The sequence below is a fragment of the Sciurus carolinensis genome, chromosome 9, assembly GCF_902686445.1.
Source record: "Sciurus carolinensis chromosome 9, mSciCar1.2, whole genome shotgun sequence".
NCBI classification, from domain to species: Eukaryota; Metazoa; Chordata; class Mammalia; order Rodentia; family Sciuridae; genus Sciurus; species Sciurus carolinensis.
The window spans coordinates 135,542,174-135,559,462 of record NC_062221.1 but is presented as its reverse complement, the minus strand read 5'-3'; the positions used below and the strand labels follow the sequence as shown (position 1 = coordinate 135,559,462).

General features: G+C 57.4%; 1 long non-coding RNA gene across 1 annotated transcript; it reads left to right on the top strand.

Annotated features, from left to right (window-relative positions):
* The first annotated feature begins 11,234 nt into the window (after positions 1-11,234).
* LOC124993528 (uncharacterized) lies at positions 11,235-14,400 on the top strand. The gene is made up of 3 exons (XR_007110325.1): positions 11,235-11,418; positions 11,560-11,656; positions 12,006-14,400. It is a non-coding gene; the product is annotated as an uncharacterized LOC124993528 (long non-coding RNA).
* Positions 14,401-17,289: the final 2,889 nt, after the last annotated feature.

The following is a 17,289-nucleotide window of genomic DNA, read 5'->3' as shown; positions in this document are numbered from 1 at the left end:
GATCTTGAGTGGCTGCTCTGGAGCCCCCAGGGCTTTGCCGGCACCGGAAGTACCTCGTGCACACTCGTCAGGCAGCACACCGAGTGCGTGTGAAATCCTGGGCACTGGCGTTAGGACTTTGTAGGGCTCGACTTACGGTGGAGAGTATTATTTCTACTTCAGTGTCTTTGATAGAATTAATGGAACCAGGATTGGGGGGCAGGTTGTGTGTTTTTTGTGGGTTTTTTTGGTTGTTGTTGTTGTTGGTACTGGGAATTGAACTTGGGGCACTCAATCACTGAGCCACATCCCCAGCCCTATTTTGGATTTTATTTAGAGACAGAGTTTTACTGAGTTGCTTAGTACCTTGCTTTTGCTGAGGCTGCTTTGAACTCATGATCCTCCTGCCTCAGCCTCCGAGCTGCTGGTATCACAAGCGTGTGCCACCGCGCCCAGGTTAGGTGTTAAGTAACAAGCGCAGGGCCTTCTGCAGTCTGCAGTGAGCCTGCTGTATCACTTAATCATGTCTCGGGCCTTAAACTTTGTCATTTATTTATTCCTTTTTGAGATGGGGTCTCACGATATTGCTCAGGCTGGACTTAACTCCTGGGCTCCAGTGATCCTCCTGCTTTGGCCTCCCCAGTGCTGGGACTGGGGTGCATACCACCGTTCCTGGCAGAGTCTTAATTTTAAAAATACGTTTTTCCCACTAGAAAGCCCCGTTCAGCCTGGCCAATTCTCACTTGGGATTTAGCTTGTGTATTTAACGTACTTATTCTGCAGTGCCGGGGTGGAACCTGCGCCTCCGGCATCCTGCTAGGCGAGCGTCCCACCCTGAGCCGTGTCCTGGCAGAGCCAGAGCTACCCGTGTCTGTCTTACTTGTATCACTTTGGAGGACCAGAATGGCCAAAAAGAGAGGTAGATAAATGTTGCTGTCCTTCGCAAATAAACCTGTGTGTGTGTGTGTGTGTGTGTGTGTGTGTGTGTGCAAAGACGGATGTAGACACTTAGAGTCCGTGTCCATCAACCTCCGTACATACCAGCAGGATTCTGCAATGTTTGATCTATGGGTGGACAAAGGCCTGGTCCTGCCAGATGCCAGTGACCGACCCCCACAGTGGGAGACGCAGGCTAAGAAGGCGTTGGTGTTGTGTCCTCCTTTCTGTCCTCTCCAGCTTCGCTCTCCGACTTTTTGGCTGAGTGTGAAACCTCATTCTGAAAAGCGGTTTCCAGCGCAGGAACAAGGACACCATGCATACCGAGACGCCCTTGTGAGGCCACTGAATCACAGCGGTGCGTGCCATGCCCTCACCAGAGCCAGGGGCGTGCGTGGGCCCCCCGGGGCTGGTGACCGGGAAGACCCGGTAAGGTGGTGCGGGGTCCGCGGTAGGAAGGGCTGTGGCCTTCGCTGTTCAAGTCGCAGGACAGCACACCTGTCCTGGCCGTGCTGCCCACACGCACGCTGGAGAGGCAGGACACACCACGGCCACAGGCAGGTGTGAATAAGAGAGTCGTATTTTGCCCATTTGCGTCCCTGGATCTGGTGAAGGGTCCCTGCTCGAGCTGAGTCCTGCCAGCCCTTCTTCCCGCCCCACCTGCCTCCCTCCTACAGAGAGAACCAGGAAGCAGGGCTGCCTCCCCGCAGGAGAGCCCCTGGTCTTGGAGAGCCGGGCCCGCATCTCCCTGGACGTGTCTAACAGCGGATGGATTTCTGCAGTGCTCTGCGGTGTGTGAACAGCGGATGGATTTCTGCAGTGCTCTGCGGTGATGTGATGCGGCGATGCCGGAATCCTCCTGCCGGCTGCCCAGGCGCAGGGCGGGGCCTTTGGGAGGGCCTGGGTCACGAGGTGCAGCCCCTCTGGGTGCCGTTAGTGCCCTTATAAAAGAGACCAGGCCTCCGCACCCTCTTGTGAGTTTAGCTGAGCCAACCTGTCCAGGGGGAAGTGAGTCCTCACTGGATCCCAATCTGCTGGTGCCTCCATCTCAGATTTCCAGCCTCCAGAACCATGAGAAATGGGTTTCGGTTTTTCATGAGCCACACAGCTGGGGTGTTTGTCACAGCAGCCGGAATAGACTAAGATGACCATTTTCCTCGGGAGACATTGTCATTCACTTTGAATCAGTGTCTCAGAAGGCAGAGGGGACCCCAGCCCTGCCGAAGGCAGGGAGGCAGCTTGTAGCTGTCTCCTTAGAAACTCATCGAGAGCAGTTTGGATATAAAGTTTCAGAGGTCCAAAATGTGAGAAAAGGCCAGAGCTGGGTCGCAGGCCGTCCTCTGAGAGGTGGCCTGCGGGTCCACAGGGTTGCTGGTCCTCGTTGGGGTCACAGTGGTGAAGACCTTTGTATCAGAGCTGAGTTAATTAGAGAGTTTACTAAGCTGTGGTGTCACCCCGTAAAGAAGGTGATGCTGAACGGGGAGGCGCAGAGGCAGGAAGCTGCGGGTCAAGTTGCCTAGGCAACAGCCGTCTGCCAATGGGAGGCTTGTTGGGGCCTCGGCAGTGTGAGTGGGGCTCTGGCGGTTTTGAAGCCCCAGCTACCTGAGCACGGCATCTATGCGTTGCTGGAGAGAGAGGCCAGGGAGCAGCGAGGGCGGGCTGGGAGCGACCCCTCCAAGGCTTTGGTGGTGATACGAAAGGCACAGTTCTCTTTGACAGAGTTGCTGCCGCTTCTGAACAGGCTGACTCAGTCTCTCTCTTCCTGCTACCCTCTGCTCTGAACCTGGCTCTGGGTGCTTTGGCAAAATCTGGCAGAGGAAAAGCGGCTTCCAGGCCATGGCATCCAAAGCTGGTCTCTTCTTTCATCACACGGCTGCTATGGACAGTTGCACAGGTTGTGTACCATACCAGCCGCCCAGAGGATGGTTCCGAAGCCTGCCTAGGCTCCTTGCACCAATTCATGAGCCCGATGACTCCTGTGTCTCCCTGGAGCCAGGGGAACCCTCCCCTAGTGTGGACAGGAGCACCAGATGGGCTCCTGCAGCTCCTCCCCACCTTAACCATGATGGGGGGATAGCGGCAGAGACCGTTAGGCGGGAATGCATTTAGGTGCTGTGGTAGCAGTGCACCCCGACTTCCCCGCCTTTGACGCAGACCGGGAAGACCAGGTCCCCGTAAGTGAGCAGCAGCGTGGTGACTGGAAGGTGGCCTTGGCGTGTGTGAAGACGGGCCCTGGCCGCCTTCCTGTGTGTCCTGGAGGTGACGGGCTCACATCTGGGCCCCGAGGCCAGCTGGGCTCAGGCACACGCACTCTGCCATCGGCCGGCTGTCAGGGCTCTGCACACGTGGCCTCGTGCACAGGTGCACACTCACGCACGCACCCACTCACACAACTGAACGCTCGGAATCCTCACCTCCACCTTCAGGAGGTGCAGACGGGTAAACCGAGGCCAGCCCAGCAACTTGGCAAGATCCTGCCTCAAAATAAACCGGAAAGGGCGGGGGCTGTGGCTCAGGCAGAGCTCCCTGGGCTCAATCCCAGCACCGCCCACAACAGTGGTGCCGACACTTCAGCAAACTGTTAAAGAAATGTGATGTATGGGACGTCATTCTGAGGCCCCAGGGTCCGAGTGGCTTGCGTTCCGGGTGAGAGAACTGTTCCCTGAGTGAGAGGAACGGCAGGGGCTCTCCGTACACCGTGGCAGGCCCAGGCCAGCCGTGCCCCGCGTCGCGTCTGCAGACAGGTGCCCGGATGTTGGCAGCAGCCCAACACATCGCAGCCCCGGTCGGAGACAGCTCAGGTGTCGTCTGTCCACGGCAAAGGCCGGCGGCCTTGTGTCCCCAAACCAAGGGCCAGTGACGACAGGCACCGTCACCTGTGTGCTCTTGTTTCTGTGCTGCTCAAGGGACAGAGCCGTCTCTGCCAGGACCAGGGCCAGGCTGCCTCCAGACGGCGGCGGGAGGGGTTTCTGGGGGTGGCTCTGTTCTATATTTGATTCCGGGCGGGTGGGGACACAGGTGTTGAGATTTGTCAGATCATATTGTGCATTTTGCTCTGTGGAATTTTATCTCATTTAAAAACTGCTTCATATCCAACTCTTAACAAAGAAGATTTTAGAAATCTTAAAAAGGAAAAGTGCTGGTTCTGAAGACAGCCCGCCCGCCGTCCTTTCTGGGCTGCGTGGGCGCCGGTGGGGCTGTGCCAAGTTATTACAAACCTAGCGGCTTAAACCGCACAAGCTTATTCTGTTTTGGGTCTGGAGGTCAAAAAACTGAAACTATTTCCACTGGGCCCAAATCCAGCCATTGATTGGCAGGGCCAGAGGCCCCGGGGAGTGTTGTCTGGCCACTTTCCCTGGCTCCTGGTGGCTGCCTGTCTTCCTGGACCCATGGACCCTTCCTCCATCTTCCAAGCCAGTGGGGCAGCCTCTCATGTCCTCCTTCTGTACGCCCTCTTCCTCTGAGTCTTCTCAGGAGCACCGTGGCTGCTTTTAGGGCATGCCTGTGTGACCCAGGACAATATCCCCACACCAAAATCCTTAAATTCTGGTCTTATTGGCCACTTTTTAGACTGTTAGCCCAACAATGTCCAGGTTCCAGGATTCAGTATGTGGGTGTGTTAGGGGTCAGGGTTCAACAACTGCAGGAACCACTTCCTAGCTGTGTGACTGTGGGCCAGTGTCTTTACCTCTCTGGATCTCAGCACCTTCCATTTAGAGTGGAGATAATTAGAGAAACTACATCCCTGGCTTGAGGGTTGAACATGAAGAGCTTACCCAGTTAGGGCAGGACGCCTACTGCACAATCCTACTCACAACGCACCTGAAGTGGTCAGACTCGGAGTGGAGCAGAACCGGGTTGCCGGGACAGGGGAGAGGTGGGGAGGGGGACGGTCGTTCAAAGGCGTAAGGGCTTCCTTAGGCGTGACCAGTAAGCCCCAGCAGTACATACCCACAGGTGGCAACGCGGCACGGAACTTTAAAAGACAAGGACAGAGCTGAAGTTAAATGTTCTTAACACAAAACATCAAAAGCACAGAAGCACAGGACATTTTGGGAAGCGACCGTGTGTCAGGACCTCTCAGTGGTGCTGAGGGATGGGGGCTACGTGTGCCCACTATCACCAAGCAGAGATGTTAAATATGTGCGACTTTTATATCTCATGCCTTAAAAACGATTTTTAAAAGAATCATCAACAGATTAGAGAATCGTAAATGAATGAGCAGGCAGGCAGAGGACAGGGCTCGGCACCGAGCTGTGCTCAGCCAGCGGCAGCTATTCCCGTGCTCCACCCTCGCCCTCCTCAGCACTGCGCCTTTGGCTACGCCAGGCCCTCGCAGGGGCCCCAGGGTGACGGGCACGTCCCTTCCCCAGGGTCCCGCCCAGTCGTTCCCAAAGGCGGTGCACGGCGGAGGGGAGGAGGGGCACCCCCAGGCTGGTCTGCTCCAGGACCAGAGCTCAGCCTCCCTTTCCCAGCACCCATGAACCCCTGGCGGGAAAAATGGGCTTGGACACAGGAAGGGCGCAGGAGGCTCAGACAGAGGCCCGGGCTCAGATGGAGGCCCAGGCGCAGGCGCGGGGTCAGGCGAAGGAAGCGCGGGTCTGAGGGGTGGGGAGGGAGCCCCGGGCTTCCTGGCCTTCCTGCCTCTTCCAGGGCAGGGGCTCTGGGCCACGGCTCAAACCCGACGCCGACCAGCTCCAGGAGCCATGGAGCCCGGGCCCACCTCTCGCCGCTCTCTGGGGAGGGGTCGGCAGGGCAGGAGCTCGGGCCCCACCCGAGGCGCTGATCAGGAACCGGGGTGCAGGCAGGAAGGGCCGCTTTGCCAGGCCTCGGGCGAGACCCTGAGCTGAACGCAGCCGAGCGGCCGCTCAGACCTGGATGGGGAGCCGGACGTGGTGAATCCACCAGGGTCCCAGGAGGGAGGACCCTGGGCTGGGAGCCCACCTCAGACACCTGCGCTGCAGGCCGGGGACTCGGCCTCACGGTGAGGACTGACGTCCCCCAGGCCTCTCCCACGGGGGCCTTCGGCTCCTTCGGCATCGTCCTCGAGGTCCATCCGCCTCCGGGGAGCTGGGTGGAGGGAGGCTGGGAGGTCTGGCTCTGGCTTGTGCCCCTGGAGGCGGTCGAACCCCAGGAGGGCCTTGGTGCTCCTTCCTGGGTTTGCAGCGAAGCTGGGCTTGGGTAGGAGGCGGAAGGGGCGGCAGCAGAGGTGGGAGACGTCAGGGTGGCTGGCTGGCGGGGCTCTGGAGTTGGGGTAGCCAGGAGGGGACTCCGTGTCCGAGCTTCCCGGCTGCGTTCACAGGATGACAAGCTTCACGGAGCTCCGTCCTGTCATGTTCTGGGCGCCGAAGCGTTCCTGAATCAGTGGGTTCCTTCTTGGGGACGCGGGCACAAGCCCCCTCGCGTTCCAGGCTCTGGCGGTTGCCAACACCCGGGACCCCCTGTGAGCTGGCACATCAGCGTGCCGCTCGGCCTGCTGGGTCCAGGCCCCCTTCTTGGAGGACACCAGCATGGATTAGGGCCCCCCCACGACCTCATCTTAGCATAATTACATCTGCAAAGACCGATTCACAAGTAAGGCGCCAATCCAGGCACCGGGGAGCAGGGCTTCCGGACAACTGTCAGGGGACGAAACCCAGCCCGCCACACTCAGCACCTCCACGGCAGAGCCTGGCGCCATGGCGGCAGAGGCGGGCGGCAGGCTCTGGCCAGCTGTGAGCAACTCCAAGCATTTGCTCCTCCTCAGAGGGGACGTCACTCTGGAGCGACCAGCTGGACCCCTGAGGCAGTGGCAGCTTCCAAGCGTCTCCAGCGAGGACCCTGAGGAAGTGTCTTGGGTCCTGCTCTGCCGAACCGGCCAGGAGCTGAGGAGCACGCGGAGTCAGAGGTCACGGAGGTGCCGCGGCCCAGATCTTGCTTTTCTTTTTTCCTCCTGAAAGCAATTTAATAAAGCGAGCAGCGGGCGGGAGGGTAAGGAGGGTGGGGTGGGCTGAAGGCCGAGCACCCGCATCTGCACAGAAGGTGCTGGGAGGAAGCCGCGCGGCCACGAAGGGTCTGTTGGTACGCGCCTTCTCACGCCCGGGATCGGTTCTGCAAAAGAAGCTTTGGGGGCGAGAGCTGGCTGGATCCGAGAAATGTGCTGGTCCAGACCTCCATAGGCACCGTGTCCACTGCACCCGGCGGCTGGGCTGCGGGGACTGAGGGCCAGTGAGCCTTCCCATGGGCTGCACCTCCCCGGGAGGGAGAGCAGGGCCGGCGGTGCCTGTGGCCCCGTCCAAGGCCGCCCGCCTTGGACTCTTCAGCACAGCCATCTGATTCCTCTGATGGAGCTGGTGACGGGTCAGGGGACGGGCTTTACCACAGCTGCACGTGACCTCGGCTCTTCAACCAAAGCTATCATTTAAAATATTGGGAAAACGTTCAGAGCAGGCCTTGCGGGTAAGGTCTAGTGGGGGGTCCACAACACCCGAGTCCTGCAGCGCCTCCTGACCACAGGCTGCCCAGCTGGGCTCTTCCACCCTGCTGTCTGCCCTCTAGGCTGGCCGTTGGCCAGTAGTGTCTGGGCCCAGGAACTCTGCCTTAGAGCAAGTGGTGGGCCCGCCCTCTGACAGGCTCACGAGAGGCCATTAACCAGAGTCTTGTGTTGGGGATTCTCCTGGTGGTTTGAAGGCCTGGTCCTCAGTCCTCGGTGCTACTGGGAGGTGCTGGGACCTGCAGGAAGTAGGGCCTAGTGGGAGGTCTGAGGTCATTGGGAACCCCGTCTCTTCCTCTTCTGTCCTTGCTTCCTGGTGAGCAGGAGGGGAGCAGATTCCTTTGCCATGCACTCCTGTCTCAGACCCAAGAACCACATGACCATTGAACAAAACCTTCAAAACAGTGATTGAAAGTAAACCTTTCCTCTCTGAGTTGCTTATCTCAGGCACTGTGTTACAGTAACGGAAGGGTGACCAACACGCCTGGATTGTTTGGCCCCAAGGCGTGGAAGAATCTGACACCCCAAATATGCCATTTTGGGATCGGGATCATTTTGAGCTGAAGGCGACTGAGAAAAAGCAGTTATAAGAAAACTCCCCCCCTCCTCCATTTGTCTAGAAGCAAGCCATACATTTGCAAAGGCGTCCCCACAGGACTGTCTCTGGGAAGGACAGAAGTTCATCTCTAGGGCAGCACTGGATGGTCATCAGTGAGTGCTGGACCCAGCACAGCCTCTACCACAGGCCTCACCAACCAGCTCTGATCTACCATGACCTCTCCACATACCTGCCTCCCACGGTCTGCCACCCTGGGAACGCAGAGTCCTCTTCCTTTTATTGGAATTTCCCTATAAAATGTGTGGGTCTTCAGCTAAGACGCCATTCGAGCTCAAACCCTAACCTGTGAGCCCCTCCCTGCTCTCTGTTCTCATATCCCACCATGAGGTGGGCAGCTCTCTTCTGCCACCACTGCATGCCACCGTGGTGAGCTGCTTCATTCACCACAGGCCCCAAAGCAACAGGGTCAGCGGATCACAGACTGAAACCTCCAACACTGCGAGCCAAACAAACCTTTTGTCTTTATAAGTTGATTGTCTCAGGTATTTGTTACAGTAATGGGAAGCTGATTAAGATAATAACCCACCCTGAAGAAAAATTATTTGACTTAAATTTCATTTAATTGTTTCCCTTCTGTGGATGACATCCCCCCCACAGAGCATGCACGGTAAGGAACAGGCGGTAGACCCTGAACCCAGCCATTCTGCAGGAAAGTGTTCTGGGCTTGGCTCATGGCCCATTTGGATGGAATCTTTCCTTTCTGATTATCTCCAAACTGTGACCGTGTCTTGAGATCCAGTTTCTTCTCAGCCTCAAGTGTGTAACAGTTTTGCTGTTGCAACAAAATCTTTTTTTTATTATTATTTTTTTTACAGTGGCAGATGATAATCTGGGTGCAGCCAAATCATTATCTTGCTCCCTTTTTTTTTTTTTTCCAGTACCAGGGGTTGAACCCAGGGACCCTCACCACTGAGCCACATCCATGGCCCTATTTTGTATTTTATTTAGAGACAGGGTCTCACTGAGTTGCTTAGTGCCTCGCTGTGGCAGCCTCCAGAAGCCGCTGGGACTACAGGCGTGCTCCACCGCGCCCGCTGTCCAGCTCCAAGTTGTGACGTGGGGAGTTACTTCCTTTGCTCTTAGACCTGCCACTACCCATAGGTGATCCTCAGCCTCTCTCTCCTCTCCCTGCCTCCTCTTCCTCCTCTCTCTCTCTCCTTCCTCCCTACTGAAGGAGGACCAGGAGCCCTCTCCCTCGTCCCTGGTCCCTCGCTGCTACTTCCCAATCTGAAAAACCACTGCGACTCCTCAGAGTCCTCAAGCATCAGGACCCCAGCAGCCTCCCTGGCTGGGCTGTCTGTCCAAATGCCTTTGAGACAAAAGAAAAACAAAAGTATATTCGTGGCAACATTGAGATCCTGGAAGATTAAAAAGAAATATTCAGTTCATGGATCTGGGAGGTAGCACCAATGTCACACTTGTTTAGTCAACAAACAGCCTCCCAGTCCCGCGAGGGCTGGCGCTCGGCTGGAGGGGCTCTGCCCCGGCCGTGGCAGTCGCGGGCCTCGGCTCCCGCAGCTGAAGTGCAGCCGTGGAAGCCAAAGCGAGGCCCGTGGCCCCCGCACACGCGGGGCCTGCGGCGCTGCGGCCGGGACCCGCTGTGCTCTGGGTACCAAGTCGCCCTGGACCATCTCCGCGCCCAAAGATACCGCCCAGCTGGAGTCTGTTGGAGTGGACACCGGCTGGAGGCCCCGGGGAAACCACCATGGAGGATGGAAATCGCGGGCGGCCGGTCTGGAAAGGAGAGCCTCTGAGGCGGCGCCCGCTGTTTTCAGGGGCGCGGAGGCAGGTCCTGGGGCGGGGCTTAGACGTGGCGCCACCGTGGGGTTGAGCGCGAGGAGCAGTAGGGAGACAGCGGGGAGGGGGGTTTCAGCCCGAGAGAGGAAGCCAGCCTGTCGAGGCCGAGGACGCCGCTCCCTGCCCCAAGGCCCCCACCGTCCCTGACCCTGGAGACATGTCACCTCAGAGACTTTGCAGATGCAAAGGACCCTGGATGGGAGATTGTCCTGGATCATCCGGGGTCTCTGAATGCAGCTCTTCAGAGAGGTCAGCGAAGGGAGATTTGACAGACAGAAGGCCTCGTGGCCTCCGAGCAAGGTGCTACCCGATGGCTTTGAACGCGGAGGTGAGGCCACCCGCCATGGTGCTCAGGGGTGCTGGTCACAGGTGCTGGGCAAGGCGCTAGCAGGTGGGCCCCCGGCCTTCGGCACCGAGCTGACCCAGCAAGACAGGGCTCTGGCCTTGTGAAATCTCCAGAACTGTGAGAGGCGGCTCGCCCCTGTCAGAGTCCCAAGCTGAGGCCCCTTGTGATCGCACCAGTGGACGCCCACGCCCCTTGCCAAGTAGCTGGTGCCGTCTCCGTCCCTGGTGGCGGCTGGAGACTGGACGGCTTCTCAGCCTCTCAGGGGAGAGGGTGGCTCTGGCTGGCCAGCAGCAGGGCAGCTCGGAGGCAGTTGGGCGTCAGCCAGGGCTGCCGCAGCAGAGCCCCCCAGGCGGGGCCAGACAACAGGACTGCGTCCGCTTCGGAATCTGGAAGGCGGTGTTGAAGGGGTCAGCAGGCTGGCACGACCCCGTCCCCTCTCCTCGGCTTGTAGACGGCCTCTTCTCCCCACACCCTCACAGGGTCATCCTTCTGTGTCCCTCTGTGCCCTATTGGGTGCACTCTAGTGACCTCGTTTTATTGGGATCATTTTTAAAGACCTTATCTCCAAACAGAGTCATATCCTGAAGCGCTGGGGGTTAGGACTCCAGTGTACGGATCTGGGGACAACATTCAGCCTGTCACCACCGCGTTGTGCAATGACATTGCTGACGTGTGTGCGCGCGTGTGTGCGGTGCTGGGGTCAGACCCAGGTCCTTCCACGAGCCTGGCGAGTGCTCTACCACTGAGTTACACCCTCAGTCCTCATTTAAGGATCTTTTAATCTGGCCGCTCTTGTGACCAGGTATAAGGAAGGAGGCAGAGTTTAAAAGTGAAAATCCACAGTTCCAGGAAGTCCAGCCACCGCCCCCGGCGAGGGCCCAGCTGGGTGTGCTCCAGTTTCTAGAAGCTCCGAGTGGCCCCAGAGCTGAGGGTCACTTATCTGCCTGCCCACGATGTGGCTCTGCCCACTCTGGGGCAGCAAACCACGCTTCTCTGTCCATGACGTGTCAGGGCCGGCGAGCCAGCCAAACCCGGGGACCGAAATAGAAACTCATTTGTTTTCCAAATGTGACAAAGGAGAAAGATGTTTAATTTTGAAGGGAGCTGAGCTGGCTTTATTACATTTTTTTCTCTTTTTTTCTTTCTCTTCTGGAATAAAATCCTAACGCTCTTCCTCGGACCATCTTCCTCTGTGTCCATTATTGCCATCTGCGTGGGACCATTCCTGGCGGTCAGGCATGTATACTGTGGGTTCCAGCAGATTCCCCGGTGAGATGCCAGTAGCACCTCTGTCCACTTGTGCCAACCAAAAATGTCCTTGGAAATTGCCAATGTCCCCTGGGGGCTCTCCCTGTTAGAAGCACTGGTATAATTGACTCAGACCCCCCTTACCTGATGGGCGTGTGCCAGGACCACCAGTGGACGACGGCACGGAGCCCCGCACAGAAGCAGTGTGATTCCGTGAGCGTCCACCTGACAGCTGAGCCGCCCACTCAGTGACTAACAGGTGGGTGGCTTGTGCAATTGGACAGGGGATGACTCATGTCGAGGGCAGGACGGGGCTGGACGGCACGAGGTTTCATCACCCTACTCAGAATGTCACACAGTTTACAACTTATGAATTGTTTATTTCTGGAACTTTCCATTTAATATTTTCAGCCTTCAGTCGACCTCAGGTAAATGAACCTGCGGATATGGGTGGCTACCATAGCAGTGGATGGATGGGCTGGGCAGGGCTGGGCGGGCGTCCTGGGTGGACAGGCCTCCCAGCTAGTGGTGGGGGAGGGGTGGAGACGGAGAGCCTCGTCAGGGCTGTGCAGGGTGACAGCCACCTCTCTGGTCCTTGGGTGTTGCAGGTTCCTAGTCCTCCTGGGGGTTCACATCCCACCCCCAGGGCTCCAAGCAAGAACTGAGCCGCGGAGGACCTTGGACACCATCTTCAGGCCTCCACCAGGACGCTGGGCGTGGAGGCTCCTGCACACCCTGCAATCGCAGGCGCCCACTGGTGCCTCCTTCCTTGCAATACAGCCACAAACCCTGATTGACCTTGAATGCCCCAGAGCCTCCTGCCGCAGGGCCTTTGCACTTGATTCCCTGACCCCCCAAACACACACAGCTGTCCCCTTGCTCCTCAGGCCCCTCCTCATCACTGAGGCCTTGGCCTGGCTGTGACCACGCCCACTGCCAGTGCTTGTCAACATGTCACTGTGTGGTTTTCTTCACAGCAAGTGTCATTTTTGCAATCTGTGGTCAGTGCTGTCCCTGGACCTTCGCTCCCCGAGACGGAGGCATCTGTGGATGGAGCGGGCGGCAGCCCTGCCTGCTTCTCTCTTTACAGCCAAGGGAGTTTCCAGAGGTCGGGGAAGTGCTGGTGCTGGCTGGCTCCACTCCAGGGCCCAGGACACCACGCTGGCATCCTGTGGCCCAGGGGGTCTCTTCCCAGGTCCCTGGGCCTGTACTGGGCTCCCACTGCTGCTTGCCTTAGTGCCCACAAAACACAAGCCTCCTTGGGAGGGGCTCTGCTGGGGCTTATTTTGGGGCCTCCAGAAAAGGAATCTCATCCTACTTTTTGGCACTGCTGTGGAGGGAGAGTGGGAGGACCCGGGAGGTCCACGGCCCAGTGAGGCGGCCACCCCTGAGTCACCCCCGCCTCCCAGGAGCTGGCTGTCATCGCCGGGGGAGCTTGGAGGCCGGCCTCCTGGCTCACATGACAGCACTCCAACCTTCGCCCGGATTCCCTCTGTGTGGCCTCCAGTCCTGGCCACCAGACCTTCCCGCTGCAGCCTGCGGGCAGGCTGGGATGGGTCTCACCACCTCCCCTGCCCCTTGCCCAGGGCCATCCTCTTGGAGTGGCCTGGAGATGCCCTGAGCAAACCCAGCTGCACCGTGTTAACCACTGCAAACACCTGCCCACATGCGGAGCAGCGTGGCCGGCCCCTTATCCGTGAGGTCTGCCTTTGATAAAATCCATCTTTACAAACACGGCTTCACCCAAACCCACGATGGTGTGTTGCAAAGGGAGAAAGTGACCACCGCGTCCTGGGCAAACCGAGTCTAAACGATGAACACCTTTCGCGGAGATTGCTGCTGGGGTGTTGTGACTGGCCCCCCGCCCGCTCTCTGTCCCTTCGGCGTGTGACCTGAAGCGTGTGGTGGGCCGCACATGGGGAGCGGGGTCCTCTGAGATGGGCGTCAGAGGTGACGTCAGCAGCCAGAGGTTCTTTCCGAAGCGAAGTTCTCCAAAGAGCTGTAGCCTTGCGTTCATGTAAGACTCAGTCTGCAGAATGCTTCAAGGTGCGTGCGTGGTTCCTGAATGGAGTCTCTTATCATGAGAACCCTGCTTTATGGGGTTGTCAAAAATCATCTAACAAACAAAACACTTCTTTAAAACTCGGGCTTGCCGCGCAGTTAGACATCAAAGTGCGTCTTTAGATTGGGGTTGATTTTATGGCCTGGGCCCTTTGAATGCCCCGCAGTTAAGCGAGAACAAAGGGGCAGGTGTGTGAGCTTCCTAACGGCCGCGCTCCGCGGATCCCAGGGCAGGCTCGTCTCCACAGAGTTTTTCCCGGGAGGGAGGCCAGAACCTGCTCCCTGCTGTCACTGTCCGTTGGCTGGTTGTGAGAAGCCACCTCAGTCCACTGGAACAGGACCAGTTCTGTGATGAAGCAGGACTTGGCCCGGGCTGACCCTGGGCTTTGAAGAGCGAGTCACCGGGGTATTTCTGGACGATCGGTGTTGGTGAGATGGAAAACAGGCCAAGGAGTCTTCAGCCCACCTGTGTCTCAGAGTCTGCTCCCCGGGAAACAGAACCTCTCTTTTTCTCTCGCGGTGGTAGAATACGCACCACATCCATTTTACCATTTTAACCATCTGTCAGCTGCAGCTTAGTGACATGGGTCAGTCTCCCCGAGGACCAACCACAGACACCGTCCATCTCCAGATGGCTCCATCTTCCCAAACTCCCCCTCCGCTCAACCCAGAGCCCCGTCGCCCCAGCCCTGGACCCACCGTCCTACTTTCTGTGAGCTGGACTTCAGTCAGCTGACCACAGTGACATGGGACTGTGAGGCATTCGGCCTGCTGTGACTGGCTTGTTCCACCTAACGGGGTGCCTTTGAGCTCATCCGTGCGTCTCCACTGGGCTCCTCTTAGGGCTGAAGAGCTGGTCACGTTTGCTTGGTCATTGGTTGGCCAGTCCACATTTGGATAAAAGCAGAACCTTTTCTGCTACCGGCTCACGTGTGGGCAAGACTGAATCCAAAGAACATTTTAAGCAACTTTGCTGAAGAATTTGCCCAACCTCTTATTCCTGTTTTAAAAATAGATGATGAAATATAAAAGTAAGTGACAAACAGCGTCCATTGAGTTAACACCAGATATGTAAATAGGAGTGTCAATCCTCCCCCGTCCCAGCGTGGATTTTCTTTTACTTTCTTGCTTTTTTTTTCTTGTTCTGAAAGAATATTTGGGATACAGAGCCTACATTTCCAAAATAGAATTTATGAATCTAATCATCTTAACCGGGGACATAAATGCCAAAACAGCCTCTCTGAGTCATTTCTTGCATTCCAAAAGGAACTCATTTCAGGCAGGAGTTTTCTTTCCTTTGAGGTTTGTTTTAAGAAGTTCCAAAAGCAAAAGAAAAATAGCAAAATAAATGGCTGGAGGCTCGGATCTGGAAGCGGCCCTCGGAGAGCCACCCTGACGCCCAGGCTGGCCCTGGCCAGGGGTCCTCTGACTGCCCGGTTCTCGTCCAGGTCTGGGGGATGATCCGGCTTCCATTTGATTCAAGAAGCCATGATGCTGAAGAAAGGGCGCCGCAGAGACGCGGACGTGGCGTCTGGGGCTTTGACCCAGGACAGTCAGGAAGTGGCGCTAGCCGGGAGCACCCAGGTGAAGGGACTGGTTTCCCACTCCTAGTCCTCTGCCAGGCTCCAGTGAGCTTCAGTGCAGGGCTCCTGCTGGCGGCTGCAGGGTTACGTCGTTTGCCACTGTGAGAGCCACGTCGGCCGCTGGTCCAGATTTCCCAAGCACCCCGGTCTCCTCAGCACCCCCTCTTTCTGGCTGTCCCCAGTGGGCTCTTTATCCTACCTGGAGGGCCCAAGTTCCTCCCTAGTTTTCAAAACCACCTCTGAATTGCCTCCTTGGCTCTTCTTTACCTACAAAGCCTCCTGGCTGAGAATAATCAGGCCCAGGTCTACATGGCCACAAATGCCCCAGTGATTCAGGGACACCCCCTGGGGCTCCAGAAGCCACACACAGCAGACTACGAGTAAGTTTGGTGGTCAGATGGGACCAGGAAATACAGGGTTAGCCAGCGACAAATAGGGAGATCTACTGTGGGAATGATCAGACATCCAACGTCAGGGAAACGCTTCAGAAAATGGATCAAGTCCGCTGACAAGGTGCATCTCCCTGGAAGAGCGTCCTCAGAACACACTTAGGAAAACCCAGTTTATACACCTATTACATCCAGCCATTTAACAGGGTGTCCAGCACATAGTAGGTCATCAATCAAATGTTAACAGGGTTTCAGGGACCCCATGTCACATGCACCAATAATCCCAGTCTCTCTTCCCTACCCCACACTCGGGGTCCGCCATCTATAAGGCCAGCTTGGTCTTGATCTTCCAGGAAAGGAAGAGGGATGGGGTTTCGGAAGGGAGAGATGGGCGGGATTTCCATGGGAAGGTCTGAGAGCGACTGCTGGGTTTACAAAAGAGGGTTAGCAAGAGGGTGTCTGGAGAAGCGGGCGGGGTTTGTCTGGAGAAGAGGAGAGGTGAGGCGCAGGGCGGGCTTCGCTCTGTGGGGATGGAATCTTCTTTGGTCGCTGGAAAGACTGCAGCAGAGACTCATCTGCTCTGTGCTTTCCTTGTGCTCTTGCTGCCCAGGTGTTTGGTTCTGGAACCAGACTCTGTCACCGGGTGCCAGCAAATCAACCTCCTTGCTGCAGCCCGTGTTCATAACGCCTGCTGTTCACGGTTGCCCTCATCACCCTCCCCCGGGCCCTCTATCCCAAGGTCAGGGTATTGGGATTGGAGCCCTGGGTCTTGCTTGGGCTCATCAGCTGTGGGTTTATCATGGTTGGTCGTCCTGACTGAGTCAGGTGTCACCTAAAGAACCCCAATCTCTAACCCATAGTGAGAACTGTCCAAAGAAAGCAGAACCCAAACAGTTCAAGAGAGTCTGTCTTTCGGGGTGCCCGGCAGCAAGGTGAGCTTGGAGAGGTCCCTGGGGGGATCCGAGCAGGCCTGACCCTGCACCTTTCCCCATTCATGGGAAGGCCATGCAGCGGGCTTCTGCTGAGCTTAGGGACGTCGGCACCGGAGGTCTGCGCTGCTCTGTGTTGTGAAACCAAGTGAGAGCATTTGGTTTCTTCTCATTTCCACCAGCAGGGTCTCTGCAGGTGACCTCAAGCCTGCTTTGAAATCAGTCTCCAGAGCACCAAAGGAAACTTCCTACCTCTTCTTTCTTCAAGGGACTCAAACCAGGATCTGAAAAACACCACTGAGACCAAAGGCAGCGAGGAGGCTGCTGGAGGGACCGGCTTCGCCCTGACCAGCTCTGCGGGCTGGGTTGGCAACTGGAAGCTGCTTCAATTTTCCGTGGAAGACCTTGCTAGAACGCCGAGGTTTCCTGGAAGGTTGGCTGGCTGCCTCTGCTCACAGCTGAGGGCTCCAGGAGAGGTCGCTGGGCACCCGGGGCTCCCGGGAGTGGCGCCCGCCGAGGACATCTTAGAAACGATTGGTGTGTGACGTGCCTTTCAGCTGGTTAGAACGATAACACCAACCACCGCGGGGCTGCAGAAGGCAGGGGCCTCGGTGGCCATCTCTGCTGCTGGGGTGGTCACAACTCCCGTCTCCGGGCGGGGACGCCTGTGTGCAGAGCAAACAGCTGGTGTGACTTCTCCGATTCTCACCATGAAGCATTGGCTCATTGGCTCCACGGTCCCCTGGTGCCGGCAGGTCTAGCCACCATCAGGGACTCACCTGGGCGCCTTTCGAGGGGGTCCCTCCCCCCCAGGGCTGACTCAGCACCAGCGCTTCCAAACCCAAACCAGAACCTCCTCTGGAAAGCCAGACCCGGCTGGAGGAAGAAACCGCACCCTACTGAGTGACCCAGGAGCTCCCTGCCCGCCCC